The sequence below is a fragment of the Cavia porcellus genome, unplaced genomic scaffold (assembly GCF_034190915.1).
Source record: "Cavia porcellus strain 051 isolate PalLab524CR breed Dunkin Hartley unplaced genomic scaffold, mCavPor4.1 scaffold_32, whole genome shotgun sequence".
Classification (NCBI taxonomy): Eukaryota; Metazoa; Chordata; class Mammalia; order Rodentia; family Caviidae; genus Cavia; species Cavia porcellus.
Window position 1 is genome coordinate 45,358,739 of NW_026947515.1, and position 19,919 is coordinate 45,378,657.

At 38.3% G+C, this 19,919-nt stretch overlaps 1 protein-coding gene across 10 annotated transcripts in view; it reads right to left on the reverse strand.

The window, feature by feature from the left end:
* Specc1 (sperm antigen with calponin homology and coiled-coil domains 1) overlaps nt 1-19,919 on the reverse strand; it is a 315,008-nt gene that overhangs the window by 258,395 nt on the left and 36,694 nt on the right. For 8 of the 10 annotated variants that reach the window (XM_063242467.1, XM_005002069.4, XM_063242468.1 and 5 more), the window contains exon 2: nt 9,156-9,241. The exons of 1 other annotated variant lie outside the window; for it this stretch is intronic. The gene's annotated coding sequence lies outside the window, so the exon portion shown is untranslated. Of the gene's footprint in view, nt 1-261; nt 407-9,155; nt 9,242-19,919 lie in introns of those variants that run through there. One more of the 10 variants, XM_063242465.1, reaches the window with a different exon arrangement.

Below are 19,919 nucleotides of genomic sequence, written 5' to 3' on the forward strand. Positions count from 1 at the left end.
CTTTGCAAGATGAAAACAAGCGATGAAGGACTTTTTTCAAGATATCAAAAGAAGAGTTTTGTTTTCAGACCCCACAGCACACAAATATCATTAGCTTATTCAATCCCTCCACTGCAAAAGAATCTATCGGTGCTGCCTTAGTGACACCAAAGTCCACAGGGTAAGTCAGACTCTGTGTGAGAGTTACCTCTTCCACCACAGAGAAATGTATTCTAAGATTTTTTCACCCTTGTCTTAAATAATGATCAGTTGCATACTTACTGCAAAACCCTTTGCTTTTCGTGCTTCTTGGGAGCTGCTGACCTCAATCACCAAGTCAGCCGCACTATTCTGGGCCCGAGAGCTGGCCCGGGAGGAAAACCACATGCAGAGAGCGGTTGAGCAAGGCTTCACTCAGGAAGCAGGCGGGCTCTGCTCCCCACGCCTCTGCTTCTCCCTCTCCCTCTCCCTCTCCCTAGTGCGTGTGCATGCACACACACACACACACACACACACACACACACACACACACACACAGAGTACAAAATCATATTTCTGTTTAACTGGGTCCTAAATAATTCATACTTCTCCAAAATTTAAGGATTTAAACACGCAAGCTGGTTAGCTTCTTGCAGATTGCGCCATGAGACATCAAACACACAAACAAAAAACAAAACTCCAAAATACTGCCAGTCTGACCTGCAGAAGTGGGTTTACCCTGGAGCTCAGGAGTCCAGCCTCCCCCACCCTACCTCCACAGCTTCACGGTGCCACAAGTTGTAGAGTTCTAGGTGTGGAGGGGAAGGCAGGTTACAACCAGGAAGCAAGTCAAAGCAGGCTGTTCTGTAAGCTGAGTGAAGGGATCCCAGAGGCAGCATCTGAATCACTGAGCCTTCAGTAATCTGTTATGATTTCTTTTCTTTTTTTTCTTGTCCTAAATAAGTACATTTATACTAAATTTTGAGTCTAGAGAGTTTCCGAATGATATGGGCATCCTAGTGTGCACAACCCCAGGTCTATGTTAAACGGTCTATGTTAAAAACCAGTGACTACGGATGTACTATGACTGGAATTTTAAATTCACATTACTATCTTCTGAATTTTCTAAAAATTTTCTAGAAAATTACACTCTGTGATAATAATACAATTATATATAATTTTAAATGAAATAATCCATTTTTTACAAATGTGTTGCAATTCTAACAAAAACCTTAACAGAATTAGAAGCATGAAAAAATCCTTTCTAACATTATCCCGAAATTTATCTGAGCAGAATCTCTGCTCAGATAAAGTCTTAGAACAATTGATTCTTCTCCATAGAAGAAACTTTCAAAAACTGAGAATTTGACTGCCATATATTACAATAGATCAGAAAAGTATAATTTTATAACAGTATGGTTAGAGAGAAAAAAATGACCAATGCATCACAATAAAGCCAAAAGAATTTATATTGTAACAAAGATGATATTAATGAGGATAAAAATGGATTATTTCATTTTTTTGTTGTTGTTTTTTTCTTTTTTCTCTTTTTATCAGTACCGGGGATTGAACTCACGACTGCCTGCTTGCAAGGCAGGTGCTTATGCCACTGAGCTAAATCCCCAGCCCTGGATTGTTTCAGTTTTTAAAAATAGCATTCAGAAAATTGACTAAGCACTTGTCCAAAAAAAGTCTTCCACTCATACATACTATATACACAAATGAATTCTGATAGAATAAAGATATAAGTGGAGAAGACAAGAAGCATTGTAAGAAGAAAATACAGGAAATAATATATTTGACTGAGGCAGAATAGGCTTCATTGAATCCATATACAAAGCCAGAATATCTAATAAAAACCAGATATGACTATTTGAAAATTTCAAACCTCTAAAAATTAAGAAAAATCCTGTGTAAACATGTAAGTGCCAATGACAAGATGACACAAATATCTCTGTATTTGGTTTAGTGATCCTCTTTGCAGAAGTGTATCCAATGAAAACACATAGAGGATTATAACACTATGATCAAAGGAGATTTATCCCAGAAATTCAAGGTCCTAAGAAAGGAGAATTAGTCAATGTAATATTTCATATTAGCAAAACAAAGGAAAAACCACATGATCTCAATAGATCTAGAAAAAGGACTTGACAAAAATCCAGCAGACTAGGGTCTGGGATTTAGCTCAGGCATAAGTGCCTGCCTTGCAAGCACGTGGTCATGAGTTCGATCCCTGGTATTGATTAAAAAAAAAAAAAGAAGAAGAAGAAGAAGAAGATTAAACTAAAAATCCAGCAGACTTACATGATTTAAAAAAAAATAAAAAAACCTCAACAACTAGGAATAAAGGGAACTTCCTCAAACTGATTAAGGGTAACTACAAAATACAACTGACATCATACTTTGTGGTGAAAATGTCGAAAGTTTTCCCCAAGATTAGAAATAAGACCAAGATGTCTTGGCTCTGCCTACTTCTAGTCAACAGTACGCTGGAGGCTTCTATGTATTTACAGTGAACAATCCAAATACATTAAGAAAATAATTACATTCACAATAGCATCAAAAATAACAAAACATTGAAATATAAACAAGAAAAAAGATTTACAAATTAATAACTATACAACATTATTGGAAAATTGAACAGGTAAATGGACAGATACCCATGTTTAAGTCCTTTTAATATTTAAGATGGGAACACCTCTCACATGGATGCAGAAGTTTTACACATATTGACAAGCTAGTTCTGTAAGTCAAATGGAGATGCAAGGCCCCAGAATAGCCAAAACCACTTTGAAAATGAAGAACTAAGTTGGAAAATTCACATTCCAAATTTCATGACTTATTACAAAACTGTAACAATCAAATCTGAGTGGTAGTGGCAGAGAGTAGCTATACAGATCAAAAGAGAAAGCAGAGTCCATAAGCGAACTCCTAACTTTATAGGCAGTTGTTTTCTTGTATCAAGATCAAGACAATTCAATCCAAGAAAAATACGCTTTTCACAAACGGTGCTGGGACAACTGGATATCCTCATGCAAAAGAATGAGGTTAGTCTCCTGCTTCACACCCTACACAAAAATCACTTCAAAACACAAGAATTAAAACCACAAAACTCTTAAAAGAAAAGCCAGATGTAGCTGGGCATGGTGGCTCATGCCTATAATCCCAGCACTCGGGAGGCTGAGGCAGGAGGATCCTTGCGAGTTCAAGACCAGCCTGGGCTACAAAGTAGTGAGCCCAAGGCCAGCCTGAACTGTATAGCGAGATCCCATCTCAAAAAAAAAAAAAAAAAAAAAAAAAGAACATAGGGTTTGGGATTTAGCTCAGCGGCATAAACACTTTCCCAGCAAGCTTGGGGTCATGAGTTCAATCCCTGATACCAAAAATAAAAATAAAAATAAGTAAATAAATTTATAAAGATGTTTTGTAACTCAATAATAAAATGGCAAGTAATCCAACTAAAAAGTAGGTAAGGGGTCTGAAAAGACATTTCTCCAAAGAGAATACACAATGCAAAAGCTTACAAAACAAAACACATGAAAAGGTGCTCAAACAGCATTAGACTTTAGGAAACTCAATCTTGAGGCATTATGCAAACTAAAGTTACAAGGAGATAGAGAACTACAAGCGCTGCTAGGATGCCTGCAGTCCCAAACCCAGACAGTGACGAGGCAAGGAGTAGAGACTGGAACCCTCCACCATGCTTGAGGGAATGTACAATGGCACCATCCATGGTCAAAAGTGTCTGACAAAGTTAAGCACCTTACGTGACCCAGAAAAGTCACTCCTCAGTATATGTTCAAAGTAACTGGAAAAAGTGTTGTTTAAAAGAAGTAATTTAAATGTTCATGGTAACACTATTCACAACAGAAAAAAGCTTAGGGGAAAATGTCCACCAATAGGTGAACAGGTAAACACAGTGACTATGTTCTTTCAAGACTATTACTCATAATAAAAAGGAAGTAAAATTTTAAAAAGAATGAAGAGCCTTGAATATGTTATACTGGTAAAAAAAAATGCCATAAAGGGCCACATAATTGTATGATTCCACTTACATGAAATGTCCAGAATAGACAAGTTCAGAAAGAGAAAGTCATCAACGGATGAAGGGAGGAAATTAATAAACAGTTGCTAACAGCTCCAGGGTTGTTTTCTGCAGTAATGAAAATATTTCAGAATTTAATATGTGATTATTACACAACTTTGTGAATATACAAAATAATCACTGCCCTGCATTTTTAAAAAGTATAAATTGTAACTGGGTGTGGTGGTGCATACTATAATCTCAGCACTAGAAAGGCTGAGGCAGGAGGATCGTTGCAAGTTTGAAGCCAGCCCGGGTTACAAAGTGAGCTCAACACTAGCTTAAACTGTGAGACCATGCCCTCAAAATACAAAAAAAAAAAAAAAAGTGTAAGTTGTGTGGTATATGAATCATATCTCAGTTTAAAAAGAGATATTGTCTTTGGAAACAGCCCAAATATTCATCAACCAATAAGTAGATAAAGAAGATGTGATTTTTATGTATACAATATACAATGAAGTACTATTCTGCCATAAACAGAAGTATAATCTTGAGACATTTCTAGATAAATGGATGCAACTTGAGACCACATTAATAAATGAAATAAATCAGACACACATGTTTAATACCACATTGTTTCTCTAGTGTGAGAAACCAAACCTGTAAAAAAGACCAAAATGTATAACAGATAACTGGGAAATGGGAAGAAAATGTTCAAATGGGAAGATGAACAAGGGTTTTTAAAGGATAAGAAAAAAAGAGAGAATAGAAGAAAAAATGGAAACAAAGCTTTTGTAAATAAGTAGAGAAGGGGCTGGGGATTTAGCTCAGTGGCATAAGCACCTGCCTTGCAAGCAGGCAGTCGTGAGTTCGATCTCTAGTACCAATAAAAACGAAAAAGACAAAAAAAAAAAAAAAAAAAGTAGAGAAAGGGATTGAAGGGAGGGAAGGGGAATGGGAAAAAAAGAAGCAAAATTTATCATATACAGGTACAAATTCCACATAAAAATTCCCTACGATGAATGTTATAATTATGTATATCTAAAATATAGCAATAAAATTTCAAAAGTGAAATTGTGCCAGATTCAGTGGCACACACCTATAATTCCAGCTACTTGGAAGGGGAGTGATACTATAAAATCTTTGATGATATAGAACAATGATGACAATACACAATATAAATGTCCACGTTTATATTTAGGTATAGAAAAAGACTAGGGGAAACTTATATATTAAGAATGTTTATTCTGGGTGATCAGATAAGAAATTTCAATATTGTTTATGCTTTTAAAATTTTTCTGCACCACCTACAGTGAATGTGTAGTAGTTTTATAACTTTAAAAATTCTGCTGAAGCATAACAATAATCATGAACACTGACAGCACAAGATTCTATTTGAACTTCAAGGCTTACACTGCGGAAAGCAAGTTCAACCCAACTGAAGAAAGCTTTCTTAATCGTGGCAATCATTTGTCTGGACTAGCCTTCTTTTGCAGGAACTCTGAAATTTCCTTCCTGGATTCCCTGAGGGCAGAGTAAGGTAGCTGTGTGCAGTGGCAGGTTGTGGTGCCCCTTTGCATGGGGACTGGGCAGTGTTTGTGTGGCCAAGCCTCAGACCAACACCCAGCAGCTGAAGGAAACTTCCGCGTGGGCTGAGTTTAAGTGCCTCAGCGGGAAATCTGCCAGTTATCAACAGAACAAGAATTTCCTAAATCCCAGCCAAAAATCAAAGCTTAAAAATGTTACTTCGCTCTTGGAAAATAAATTTGTCAACCCTAAAAATAACTAGGAAAAAACCAAAAAACCAAAAGATGAAAGTGACTCTAAGTCTCAAACTGATGTTAGACTAACTTTTGCAAAGACTGTCAGAGTAAGGATCCTTGGGACTCCTACACAGCAGGAGAGGTATATCTAAGAGAATCTTGAATACTTTAGGATGACTCTGGGGGGGGGGGCCAAGGGGAGGGTCATAATGAATGTACTAAAACATCAAAATCTAAAAATTGACATAAGCATAGAGTATAGAATTGTATTTGTGATATCTAGCTTTCTATTACTGTAACAAAATACCTAAGATAATAAACTTATAAAGGAAAGGTTAACTTTGGCTCAGAGTTTTGGGGGTTCAGTCTACGACTGGTCGGACTCATTACTTTTGAGCCAGTGGGAAGGCAGCACATCACAGAGGGAAGGCATGGTAGAGCAAAACTGCTCGCTTCATGGCCAGGATACAAAATTGGAAAAGGACAGGGCCATTATTCGCTTCAACAGCGCATCTCCAATGACTGCAAGACATGTCATGAGGTCCTAACCTCTACAGTTCCCCCACTTACAGCACCAGTCTGGGGAACAATCCTTCAACACATGGATGACCCTTTGGGGCACATTTGAGAATCAAACTAAAACAGTATTCTTTTTTTTTTTTTTTTTTTGTCTTTTTCCTTTTTATCGGTACCAGGGATTGAACTCACAACTGCCTGCTTGCAAGGCAGGCGCTTATGCCGCTGAGCTAAATCCCCAGCCCCAACAGTATTCTTTTTTAAAAAGTATCTAGAAAGTTCAACTGGAAACATTCATTCCTACTCAAAGAAACTTGACTTCGGTGTTAACCAATCCATCTCTCCAGAGGACTTTAATTTTGTTTTAAAGCATAAAATTTCACTGTGAAAAATTACACAGACAGAACTAATTACACAGGGAAGCATACCACACTGGGAGAGGAATGGTTAGTGGGGCTGGCTTCTACCAGCTATGAGACAAGGAGGTTCTTCATACCCTCCCTATGCAAATATAAAGCCAAGGGTCTTTCTGTAAATGCATGACTAGAACAAGGAGTCTGTCACTTACAAGTCATGGCGTGCCAATGGGTTTTCACTTTTAAAAGCACCACTACAGTGCTGGTGAATTCATACACCAAGGTCATGTAGTGTGACCTTGAGAGGTCATGTAAGGATGAGGCATGTCTGATTCTACGGCAGGCCCTCGCAACCCAGCACCCAACACCCTCTGCTTCTAGCACTACACACCTGCCACCCACACTGCGCTTCCCTCCCAGGCGGCATAGATTTGCATTTGTTTAATTAGCCAGGAATAGGAAAGCAGCCCCCCTTTGGTGCCAAAGCAGATGTTAAACTAATTTGGGCAAAGAACAAGCACCCTGGATAGTCTAGAATGACTCAGCCCCAGTCCCCCACAAACAAATTCATCTCACTTGGCATGTGCCCACCACTCCACTCTCCTGCCATCAAGGTCTGGGATATGCCCTGCCATCACTTGACCTCTGCTGCTTCTCTTTGAGACGTTCCACTGCCACACTCCCTCGAGGCCTGGCAGTAGGCTGACACGGGTAGGAATATCTGGCCGCTCCCTCTTCTCTGGTTCTGTCTTCCCCTTCCTGGTCTCTGAACCCTAGAATCATCTCCTCCACCAATCCGGCTGTGCTTCGTAGGTCACCAACAAGGGAAAGCCAACTCACTTCTTTTGTTCCTGATTTAAGTCTCCAAATGGAAATGAAAGACTTGTCTCCCGGGAGGCCATTTGATCCTCAGTGTCTATAAGCAATCGATTTGTTCATCTCAAACTGGCTTTTAATCGAACCTCCAGAAGTATTTATTCTCAGAATTTCTTGGTTAACTTTAATTCATGGGCCGTGAGGGATCCTTAAGCTGATCACAGGTCCACCACTAATTTGTCACAGTTCAGTCTGATTATTAATAAAGCTGATGTCTGATCTTATTCTGTCTGGTTCCTGACTCTTGCCTTATTTCATAATTGATTGTGAACTGTCTGCATTTGTGATGGTGTTCGGGAGAAGAGGAATGTCCAAAATTTTTTTTTCCAGGTGCCTAGCAACATATCTGAACCTTTGTTCTTATCTTCTCTATGTGCAAGATTAGCAAAATTAAAAGTTAGTATTTAGAAAGGACTAACACGGTAAAACCTCTGACAAACCTAACCAAGGAAGGAAAATAAAAAGTATCCAAATTAGAAACAAGAAAGAGGATATAATTATATATATGGATTTGTGAACTAGACAAAACAGATAATTTTCTAGGAAAACACCGATTACCAAAATTAACCCAAAAGAAACGAACAGTCCAACAGAAAAAACCCCAAATTATACGAAAAAGCAATTCACAAAAGGAAAAATACAAACGACTACGAAACATGCAAAAATGCTTAACCATGTAGTACCCAAAAAGCAACGAGATATTTTAAAACTCCATACAGACTCATTTTTAAACAGATAGCAGTGTACCAAACCTCTAGGAAATAGGCATTTTTGTAACATTTATGTGTATGGCTTCTAGAAGAATCAGTTAGAACTGGGGGTTTGGCTCAGTGATATAAGTGTCTGCCTAACAAGCGTGAGGTCATGAGTTCAATTCCCGGTACAAAGAAATGAATCGGGATGAGGATTGTAAAGGAGGATATTTCATATTTTACTCTATTTCTATATTCAAATGTATATAAGGATGTTTTTCACTATTCTAAATGAATTTTTAAATAGAACTTTTAAATCCATAAGCAAAGGATTAATACTATTGTTATATGTTTATATTGGAGAACCAAACTTGAAATGAGAACAGACTTAAAATAGTTTATGGATCTGAAACATAGTAAGAAAAAGGAGAAAAAGAAAAACAAGCAGTCTGTTATATACCGATGTAAAAAATACTAGTTCTAGGGAGGCAGAAATACCCTATTTTATAGAATATCTAGTGCACAATAAGCCCTTAGTAAATACTTGTTAACTAGAAGTTTAAAAATAGGAACAAAGTTAACAACTTACAAAAAAACCACCAAAAAGTGTTATATGAGCCAGCCATGCTGGTGCATGCCTGTAATTCCAGCACTAGGGAGACTGAGGCAGGAGGATCATTGCAAGTTCGAGACCAGCCTGGGTTACAAAGTGAGCTCAAGGACAGCCTGAACTGCATAGAAAGATTACATCTCAAAAAGACCAAAAAAAAAAAAAAAGTGTTATCTGATTGGTAAGGTGAATAACATAAAGGTCTTCCAAAAGTATCTGTAAAAAACTTCAGTCTCCTTATAGATATTGTTCAGTCAAGAATCTTAAGTGATGATAAACTAGTGTTTACTGTTTCACAGCAGCTGAAGATTCAAGGTTCCCAAACATCATGTATTTGTAACGCCTCCTAAGCACACTCACCAGCAGTCACTCGGCACGCTGACTTCCACAAGTCACTTGGTGAAGTGATCAAGCACTACGCAGACTGCCCGTGGCTGATCACAAACCTGAAATTCACAAATCCAAATGTCATAATCGCAAATGTTGACATCCTAAAAAGTCAAAATCCCTAACGTGTAAAATTCCAAAAATCATCATCCTAAAAGATGAAGATCCCAAAGGTTGAAATCCTAAAAGCTGCAGTGGCAATTTGGGGCAGGGTGGTGTTGGTACCGGCAGGGATGGTGGACAGACAGATTCTGGGTATGCGATGAGTATGTTTTCAGCTGCAGGCAGTGACCCACTGCAGTTCTGATGAATCTCATCAAAACACTCAGGTTCCCTTTCAGAAGGCTGCAGTTATAAAGCCGGATGCACAAAATTATCAACACAGTAACATGTGCCTGTATTTTATTTTTGACCTATTTCTTTACAAATATGGTTTATTTATTCCTGATACACATATACAACTGAGTGCACTTGCATATATGTATTATTGCCTACCTTGAATGTAGTGGCCTATAAATATTGTAGAAAATGGCCGTGTTTTTATGTGTTTCTCAAATAAATGCCTTTTTTTTTTTTTTTGTCGTTTTCGTTTTTATCGGTATCAGGGATTGAACTCACGACCACACACTTGCAAAGCAGGTGCTTATGCCGCTGAGCTAAATCCCCAGCCCTAAATAAGTGCCCTTTTAAAATTGCAAATAAATGTCTTTTAAATTGTCTTTCTACCACTGAACTACATAGCAAGACTCTATCTCAAAAAGACAAAAAATAAAAAATAGTCTTTCCACAGTTATTTTTTCAGGATTTAGAGTTTATACAGTTGATCATTACTGTTGGAGAATGGTAGAGAAAAGCTCCATAGAATAAAAGCACATTTAAGACTGGTATGTGTTTCTGTGTCTTCCTCAGAGAAGATCTGATGATCAAAATAGCTTTATCTTCATATCTGCATGTCCTATATCCTGGGATTAAGCCTTGGAATTAAAATATTTTTTAAAAAATTGTATCCAAACCAGGCGTGGTGATGCATGCCTATAATCCCAGCACTTGGGAGGCTGGGGCAGGACGATTATTGCTAATTTAAGACCAGCCTAGGCTACAAAATGAGCTCAAGGCTAGCCTGAGCTGCATAGTGAGACCCTGTCTCAAAAAGACCCAAAAAATTAATTTAAAAAATTGTGTCCATACTGAATGCACAGACATTTTTCCTGTCACTAATTCCCAATCAATTTAGCATAACAACAGTTTACATTGCACTCAATGATTACAAGGAATCTACAGATGATTTACAGTACACAGGGAGATATGTAGAGGTCATATGCACATACTATGCCATTTTATAAAAAGAACATGAGCACCCTCAAATTTTGATATCAAACTATGGTCACGGACTATTTGTCTTTTCAATGTGCAATATGCTCAGCAGATATCAGTGCCTGCTGTCCCACAGGGAAAGGCACTGGTTGTTAAAGAGCAAGGAATTCACATAGATATTTAAAGTGAAGGATGACACAAAAAGTATTCCTGTTGGGCACGGTGGTGTATGCCTATAACCCTGGAACCCAGCTGAGGCAGGAAGATTGTCATGAGTTGGAGGCTGCCTTGGACTACACAGCAAGACTATGTCTCAAAAAAAAACCCAAACCGAAACAAAAAGCAATCATTCTTTCATGACCTTGATAATGCTGATAAATCTGCTGATCATTTCTATGATTTCAAGTGACTCACATAAGTAGTGTAGATCAGTAACTGGTATTTGAGAAAGCTTAATTCTTTTTTTTTTAATTAATCTTTTGTAGGGTTTTTTTTTTTTTTTGAGACAGGGTCTTGCTATGCAGTTCAGGATAGACTTGAGCTAACTTTGTAGCCCAGGCTGGATTCAAACTCTCAAAGATCCTTCTGCCTCAGCCTTGCAAGTGCTGGGACTGCAAGTATGCACCATACCTGACTAGGCAGCTTAATTCTTAGCCAAGCTCTCACAATTTTAATGCTGAGAATTCAGGGAATCTTGATACAACAGAACCACAATGTAAGTAGCTGGGTCTCCTTCAGTTTGACTCTCCAGTAGCTGAAACATTTCTTCACAAACTGGAGAGACACATTTTGATATGTTATTGGCATATTTAAAACACTGAAAGGATGCAAAATGATATAAAGAAATATTTTCCACAGTCAAAGGTAATCAAATAGTAGATTAGGAATTCCCTCACCTATATCTACTAGATATAAATGCTTAGTCTTCCAGATTTCAGGTGAAATATGTTTGCTAACTCAGGAAGCGACAGACTGTGGAAAGCAACCTTTGTAAGAAATTATGATAATCTCTGCATGCATATTTAACCAAAATATATTTAACTAATTAGCATCAGTTAGAGCTAAACTTTGTTATCATTTCTGATGTTCTATAATTCTTTTTTAAAATGCTATTCACATCTTTTTACATATATATTATTTATTAATACATGCTTACAATACATAATGTTTGAATTCTTTGTGGGGAGTTGATACATGTACATAACACATCCTAATTATTTTTTTCAACTTTTTCCCCCTCCCCTCTCCCCTCTCCTTGCATCTCTGGATTCTCCTCCTCTTTGACAAAGATCTATTTCCCTACTTCTTATTATTCTTTATTTTGCTCCTTATTTATACTTTGGATTTCTCATATAACAGAGCTTAAGCTTCTGTGACTGCTTTGTTTCACTTAACATTATGGCACAAAGTTTCCTGACAAATGATGCAAATTTATCTTTCTTTATGGCAGAGTAATACTCCATTGTGTGTACCTACCATATTGTCTTTGTCCATTCATCTGCTGATGGATCTAAAGGCCACATTCAACATTTAGCATGAGTTTCATGCTATAAACATGGTTAGTATGTATCACTCACTATAACATGATATCTTTAACTCTTCCAGGAAGATACCCAGAAGGGGAATAGCTGGACCAAACAGAAATTTAGTTTCAGGATTTTGAGAAATCTCCATGCTGATTTCCACAGGAGTTATACTAGTTTCTTCAACAATGAAGAAAGATTCCTTTTTCCTGCTGCAACCTCTCTAGCACTTGTAATTTTATTTGATTTCTTGATGATGGCCATCATTTCTGGGGTGAGATAAAATCTCAGTGTTGTTTTAATTTTCATTTCTCTAATGGCCAGTGATGTTGAGTGTTTCTGTATGTAATTATTGGCCTTTTGTGCTTCTGAGAAGTGTCCATTCACTTCAGTTTTAATGACCTATAATTCCAAGTTTGGCTTTCTATGAACAGAAATAGAAATTAAATAGAAAGGGTCTCAATTCTTTCCTAGACTATACATAAATAGTGAAAGATCACAGTATACATGAAACATGGCATAACTAATTTTAAAATCACTTACTATTTTTTTTTCATAGAAAAATTTAAAATATTTTATTGATGTTATCTGGAAAATCTGATAATGGCTATTCTTTGGTATTTATAAATGTAATAGTTTCTGTGGCTACTTCTGTAGGGGCCCTTGACAGGGTTAGAAAATACAAACTGAATCATTCTAGCACCTTGTAATATAAACAGAAATGCACCTGATGCAGAGGTAAGGAAACTCAGGACTTCTGAGGGAACAACTGTAAGTTGCTTCTTTCCCGTCAGTTCTGCATAACCTTCTCTAACTACATCAACACTGCTGATATCCAGGATCGTAGTTCCATACCAAACACATGTGCTTTCATTTCTTGGCCAGAAAAAATCCATAGCAAAAATCAGATTCAGCTTCTTAAGTTCTTAACTGAGTCTTACTTGAATGAATTTGACCTTTTAAATATGTTTATAAATGTTGCTTTTAACAAGCAACTAATAGAATGACCTTTTTAAACAACTTCCATTAACAACCTTTTTTTAAAAAAATACAGTAGTAAAGATCGAGGTATAAATTTTTCACAAAATATACTTAGTCTTTTTGCACTAAAAGTGTTCATCTTGAATGTCTAGGAACTTTTAATGACCAATTTCTTTTTCACTTTCTTCCTTTGTAGTAAATGTTCTTTAGGGTCAAGATTCTGGTTGTAAACATCAGGTCCTTTACATTACAGAAGTCATTTTCGGCCCGGCGGGCAGTAGGGATAGACTGCAGTTATCCCGTAGAGGTGAGATCGCTGCTCCGGGAGATGCTCATCAATAAACTGGCCGCTGTCTTTGTTTACTGATATAACACCATCCCTCCTCCAGTCCGTGTGGTAGAAGTGGTCTTACTATTTATATTTTAAAAGTTACAATGACAGCATCTGCCAGGATCCAAGTGAAAAGCATGGCAAGAAGGCCCATCGAGGCTGTGGGATCCAGGTAAACAGAGAGGGAAGGCCCAGAGACCAGCAGGAAGGTCAGGCACACAGCAGGGCGCCCTGCCGGGGTACACAGGATGGACAGGCAGGACTAACGGTGCGAAACTCAGAAGAAACAGTAATGAGATGAGCCAACAGGTGCTGAGTTAAGTGAACCAGTGCTGTGCTTAGGAACAAGGACACACAGATTAGAAGCCGGTGGGGAGGGCTTCCCCGCTTCTTGCTCTTTTTTTATTTCTTTTTTCTCTTTTCAAAACATCTGGGGAGAGATCCAGCCACAGAAAGCTAATCTCATCCAACCTTAGAGACCAAATTCAAATGATTCCTTATTTACCCCTTCGTTCTTTCATCCTCTTCTCTGGTTTCCCAATGCTTGTGTGATCATCCTTTCTCCTCCAACCTGGCTTCTACTCTCTTTTCAGTTACCTTTGTTTCATTCACTATCTTTCTTAAATTTCCCCACCACAGGATCAAACCAGTCTACCAAGGGGAAACGCTTTGCAAACAAGCTTCCAATTGATGATCAGTTCTGTAATATAATTGTAGATTTTGCTCTTATGGTTAAAGGTACAAAGTTAATAGTTACCACAGTTTGTCGTTCCTAAACTGTGCTTGATGCTATTGTTATTGTTAATTACACTACTTTAGCTAAGAGGTCATATCTGCTTTAATCAGTTGTTCTCATGTCTGTAACAACACTGGGAATTTCTGAGGTCATAACCTCATCACACCCCAGCATCAAAGGTCTGGGGACGGAGCCAAACAGATACCAACATCTCATTCTTCACTAATTGGAAAGGTAGGATCTCGGTACAGACACAAAACAAGAACCTCCTACATACAGAAGACATCCCTGAAGAACAAACCTCACCTAGAGAGGCCTTGATATCAATGATAAAGTTACCTACTACAAAAACTTACAGGGGAAAAAAGAAAAACTTACAAGGATCAACACAGATAACAAAAACTTTTGAAATAGACAATGACAAGACACAGAAGCAAAATGCAATCTCAGACCTTTAGCCCACCCAAAACAAGTCCAGGAGACAACCAAATAGAGAAAAATGGAAGACATACACCTGACATTTCTGAAATCATAGCAACTGAAGTAAAAAAATAAATTCATGAGATTGAAGAGGAAATCAGATCAAAAATAATCTCTCAGGTTAAAATAAAGAAATGTCAACATTTATAAAGGAATTACTCAGCAAATCTAAAGCAGAGACAGATTTTTTTTAAAAAAACAGATGATATAGAAAGAGGATGGAAACCATGAATGATCAATATAGTTAAGAAACAGAATGCATAAAATGAATTCAAGCACATATCCAGGAAACTAAAAATTCCATTGAAAGCTGGCAAAACTGCTTGAATGAAACTAAAGACAGACTTCCATACCTTGAAGACAGGATCTTCATGATCATGAAAGGAAAGATTTCTTCAAAATAACAAAAGATCAGGAAGTAACAATGTCTAAAATAGATTGTATGCTAGCCCACAAATATATGCTTAAGTAAATGCAAATGAAGTGAAATTATCCTGTGCATATTATTTGACCATATTGCAATGACATTAGAAATTAATGGCAAAAGAAACCACAAAAGGTCCATAAACACATGGAAATTAAATAACATTCTCCTGAACAACCAATGGGTCACAGAAGAAATCAAAGAAATGAAACAATATCTACAATTAAACAAAAATGCAGATACAACTACCTGAACCCATGGGACATGAGGAAAGCAGTATTCTCACATCAGGAAAACAGAATAAGCACAGAGAGACAACTAAATGTTGCACCTAAAGCTTCTAGGAAAAGAAGAGCAAATCAAGTCCAAAGCCCACAGCAGGCAGGAAATTATAAAGATCAGAGCAGAAATTAACCCAATTGAGACTAAGAAAACAATACAAAGAATTAATGAATCAAAGAGTTGGTTCTTTGAAAGAATAAATAACATTAATAAATCCTTAGCCAATCTTATCAAAAAAAGGAAAGAAAGATTCAAATTCATGCAATAAGGAATGAAAAGAATGAAATCACTACAAATCCTGTGGAAATTCAGAAGATTATCCATACCTACTTTGAAAATTTTTACTCTCATAAGATGGAAAACACAGAAGAAATGGATAAATTCCTAGATAAGTGTGAATTACCAAAGCTGATTCAAGAAGATATAAAAATTCTGAATAACCCAATATCAGTCAATGAAAGTATAATTAAAAAGTTACCAACAATGCAGGGCATAGTGGCACACACCTGCAATCCCAGCACTCAGGAGGCTGAGGCAGGAGGATCACTGTGAGTTTGAGGCCAGTCTGGGCTACAAAGTAAGCTCAGGGCCAGCCTGAACTGCACAGTGAGACCCTGTCTCAAAAAGACAAAAGGAAAAACAAAAACAAAACAAAAATTTACCAACAAAGAAAAGGCTAACAAATTCAAAATGGATAAAAGACCTAAATATTGAATCAGAAACATTAAATTTGCTGGAAAATAGAATAGGTAAAACTCTTGAAGACATTGGTGTAGGCTAAGACTTTATAAATAAATCTCCAATCACACAGAAACTATTAAAAGAATCAACAACTGGGATCTCACCTTATTAAGAAGTTTTTTCACAGCAAGAGAAACTACCAACAGAGTAAACAGACAAGCCACAATGTGGGGAAAAGTGTTTTCTAGCTGTTCCTCAAACAAAGGATTACTATCAAGAATATATAAAGAACTCAAAAAAAATCAGACCTTCCAAATTCAAAGATCCAATCCAAAAATGGGCATCTGACATGCATACATACTTCTCAAAGGAAGAAATACAAACAGCAAATAAATATGTGAAAAAAATGTTCAACATCACTGATCATTCAAGAGATGCAAATTAAAACAACACTGAGATTCCATCTTGCTCAGAAAGAATGGCTATCATCAAGAAATCAAACAATAAATGCTGGAGGAGTTATGTAGAGAAAGGAACCCTTCTCTGTCATTGGTGGAAGTGTAGACTGGTGCAACCACTGTGGAAATCAGTGTTGAAATCCTAATCAAAAAACTAGGATTACGATTGCCCTTCTGGGTAACTTCCCAGAAGGACTAAAAAACATTATACCACAGTGATATATGTGCATCCATGTTTATAGCAGCACAATTTATAATAGCTAAATCTTGGAAACAACCAAAATGCCCATCAACCAAGGGATGGATTAAAAAGATATGGTGTTTTTATACAACGGAGTACTACTCAGCCATAATGAAGGGTAAGCTGGAGACTTTTATGTGTAAATGGATACAACTTGAGACCATACTCATAGGTGAGATAAATCAGACTCACATGTATAAACATTGTATTGTCTCCTTTGTGTGAGAAATTGAAAGAGTAAATAAGGTCTGAAATGTAATAGATATTGTAAAAGGGGAAGAAACTGTTCAAAAGGGGAAAATGTTACAATTACTAGTCACAGCTTTCTACCCTAAAATAGGCCTATAAATTCATAGCTAGTATCTGTTGGAAGTCAGGGTTTTTAACTAGAAGAATTACTTTTGTTTTAAAGACGCTGTTATGTTTCTAAAAAGGAATGTACACTTTCTACCCTGTTCCATTCCAAGAAAAGACTTGGGGTTCAGGAGGGATCCAGTAACAGAAATCCCACATGACTCAGTGGTATTGTGTAGGCCTCCTAACGATGCTCAGTGCTCGGCAGGTACTCATGGCCAGAAGGACAGGCCAGCAGGCTCTACCCAGATCCCTCGCAGCCAGCTCAGGGAACATGCTGGGAAGGACACTGACATAGCGGGGCCCAGCCCTGCAAACCGGGGTGACTCTCACTTCATTAAAGAGGAAGCCCAAGGAGACCAACACGGAGAAAGGTCTCGAGGGTTTCAGGCTAGACACGAGCATGATGTCAACAACTAATGAAGCCTACGCAGACAGGTACCAATGTCAGAGCCGCACTCCCCACACCACTGCCCTTTTGGAGAAAGCACGGGGCAGGGCTAAGTTCAGGGTCAGACAGAGTTATACTTGCGTACTCTGAAACTGTTAACCGTGGTATCCATACTAAGCTAAAAGTTTAAGGCACCCTGTTCAAACACTCCATTAATTGCTAGAGACTTAAAAGGAAAGAACACATACCTGTCAGGTTGGTGACTACTACAAAAAATCAAACATCAACAAGTGTTAGTGAGAGTGTAGAGAAAATGGAATCCTGGTACTCAGTTAGTGGGGATATGGAATGATCCAACTGCTATGGAAAACAGTATTGGGGCTCCTTCAATCACATATACAGCTTCCTTAAAAGATCAAATGCAGAGCTGTCCTGAGTACAGTATGTACACAAAAAAACTGAACTAGAGGTCTCAACGAGCTGTCAGCATCCCTACCTACAGCACTGTTCACAACAGCCAAGAGGCAGCGACAGCCCAAACGCCTATCTAGGGATAAAGGGTCAGCAGAACACACAGTGGAATACTGTTCAGTCTTTCAGAATATTCGGATGAACCTTTAGGGCATTCTGCTAACTGACATACACCAGTCACAGAAAAACCAACACTGCAGGATTCCACTTACACAGTGTGTATCTAAAACAGCCAAATCACTGAATCACATTATGAAGCGGTAATTACTAGGGGTTTGGGGAAGGGAAATGTGAAGTTACTAATTAACAGGCATCAAGTGTCAATTAAGTAAGATGAACAAGATCTAGAGGTCTACAGTATAACACCGTACCTATAATTAACAAAAATTTACTATATACTCCATCATTTTTAAGAGGGTAATTTTTGTATTCTTACCAAAGTAAAGCAAATAATATCAAAAATTTTTTTAAGTTCAGAGAAGCACTACCACTAACCACAACAATAACAAAAGGAGAGATGACCAGGGCACAAACCCTAATAGGCCACGGTTAGAGTATGACTCTGTGGGAGCCAGATGTTAATTGAGAAACCAGTCATTGCAGTGATATGATCATAGCAATTACAGAGGTATCCACTGGGGACTAGGGAGAAAGAGCTGAGGAATGCGTGACGTTCAGTAGGTACAGATGCTTCAGAGAGGAGGTGAAAACCTTGCAAAAGCAGAGAGGACATCATATACTAAATCACAGAAACAGGAACAGCCACAGAAGGTTCTGGCAACCACGAGCCATTTCTGATGCATGAGATAGTGGAAGGCATTGCCAGGAAGGCCAGGATCAAATCTCAAATGGCTTCACCTCCATTTGTGGAGGCGGTGACCACTTCTACTTGGGGAGGGTAATTTAACCAAAGAAGAAAGATGATCAAGTTCACGTTTTAGGATGACTGCTCTGATGGCAGAGGGGAGACCGGAGGACAAGGGAGAAAAACTGGAGACAATGCAGTCTCCACGAAAACTAAGAAAATGACAAGGACAAACAGGACAGGCTAAATTAACAGACACCAAGTGGAAATAACAGGACTTGGTCATGGATGGCATCTTGGAGGGAAAGGAGGAGCTTCCTGGTTTGGGTATAATTCGCTGGGAGTAGGAAAGCAGGTTTGCCATGTGTACTGGTTAACTGTTGCTGTAGAACACATTACCCATACATTCTGGCAGCAAACATGCTATTTAAAACAACAAACATGCTATTACATCACAGTTCCCGTAGGTCAGGAATCGAGGGGCGGTTGCTGGTTGGGTCAAGCCCAGGGCTTTTCATGAGGCTGCAATCAGGATGTCAGCTAGCACAACATCATCTGGAGGCTCCTCTGGGCTGCAGGATTCACTTTCAAGCTCATTCTCGTGTCTGGCAAGGTAGCACTGGCTGTTGATGGGAGACTTGGTTGTTGCCACATGAACCTTCTCTGTAGGGCTGCTAGAATATGGGCGTCCAGTATAGCAGTTGGCTTTCCCCTAAGTGATCCAGAGGGAGAAGAGGCCTCCAATGGCCTGGTCCCTGAAGTTCTATACCATCCCTTCTGCCCTACTCTACTGACTCTTATTACTTATTACTCTTCCTCACTAACTCTTAGTGTCTGGGGGGCATACCTGGAATTGAACTCATGACCTTGCCAAGCAGGCATTTATGTTGCTGAGCCATATCCCCAGCCCCTAATCAATGTTTTTTTTTGTACTGGGGATCCACCTCACTACATCACACTTACCAGGCAAGTGCTTTTGCCACTGAGTTAAATCCCTGGATACTCCACTAATTATAAGGAGTCACAAAGTCCAGACAAAGAGAAATATCAAGTTCCATCTCTTAAAAGTATCAAAGAATTTCTGGACATATTGTAAAATAATCATTCTATGGAAGTGGAGTCCACTCATGCAGAAATCCACATTGGTCTGAAATGCCCAAGACATGGAGATATGTCCAGTGGACAGAGAGCATGCCCTAGGCCAGGGGTGGTGAACCTACGGCATACATGCTGCAGGGAGCTGTTTATATCATTGAAAGCTCCAA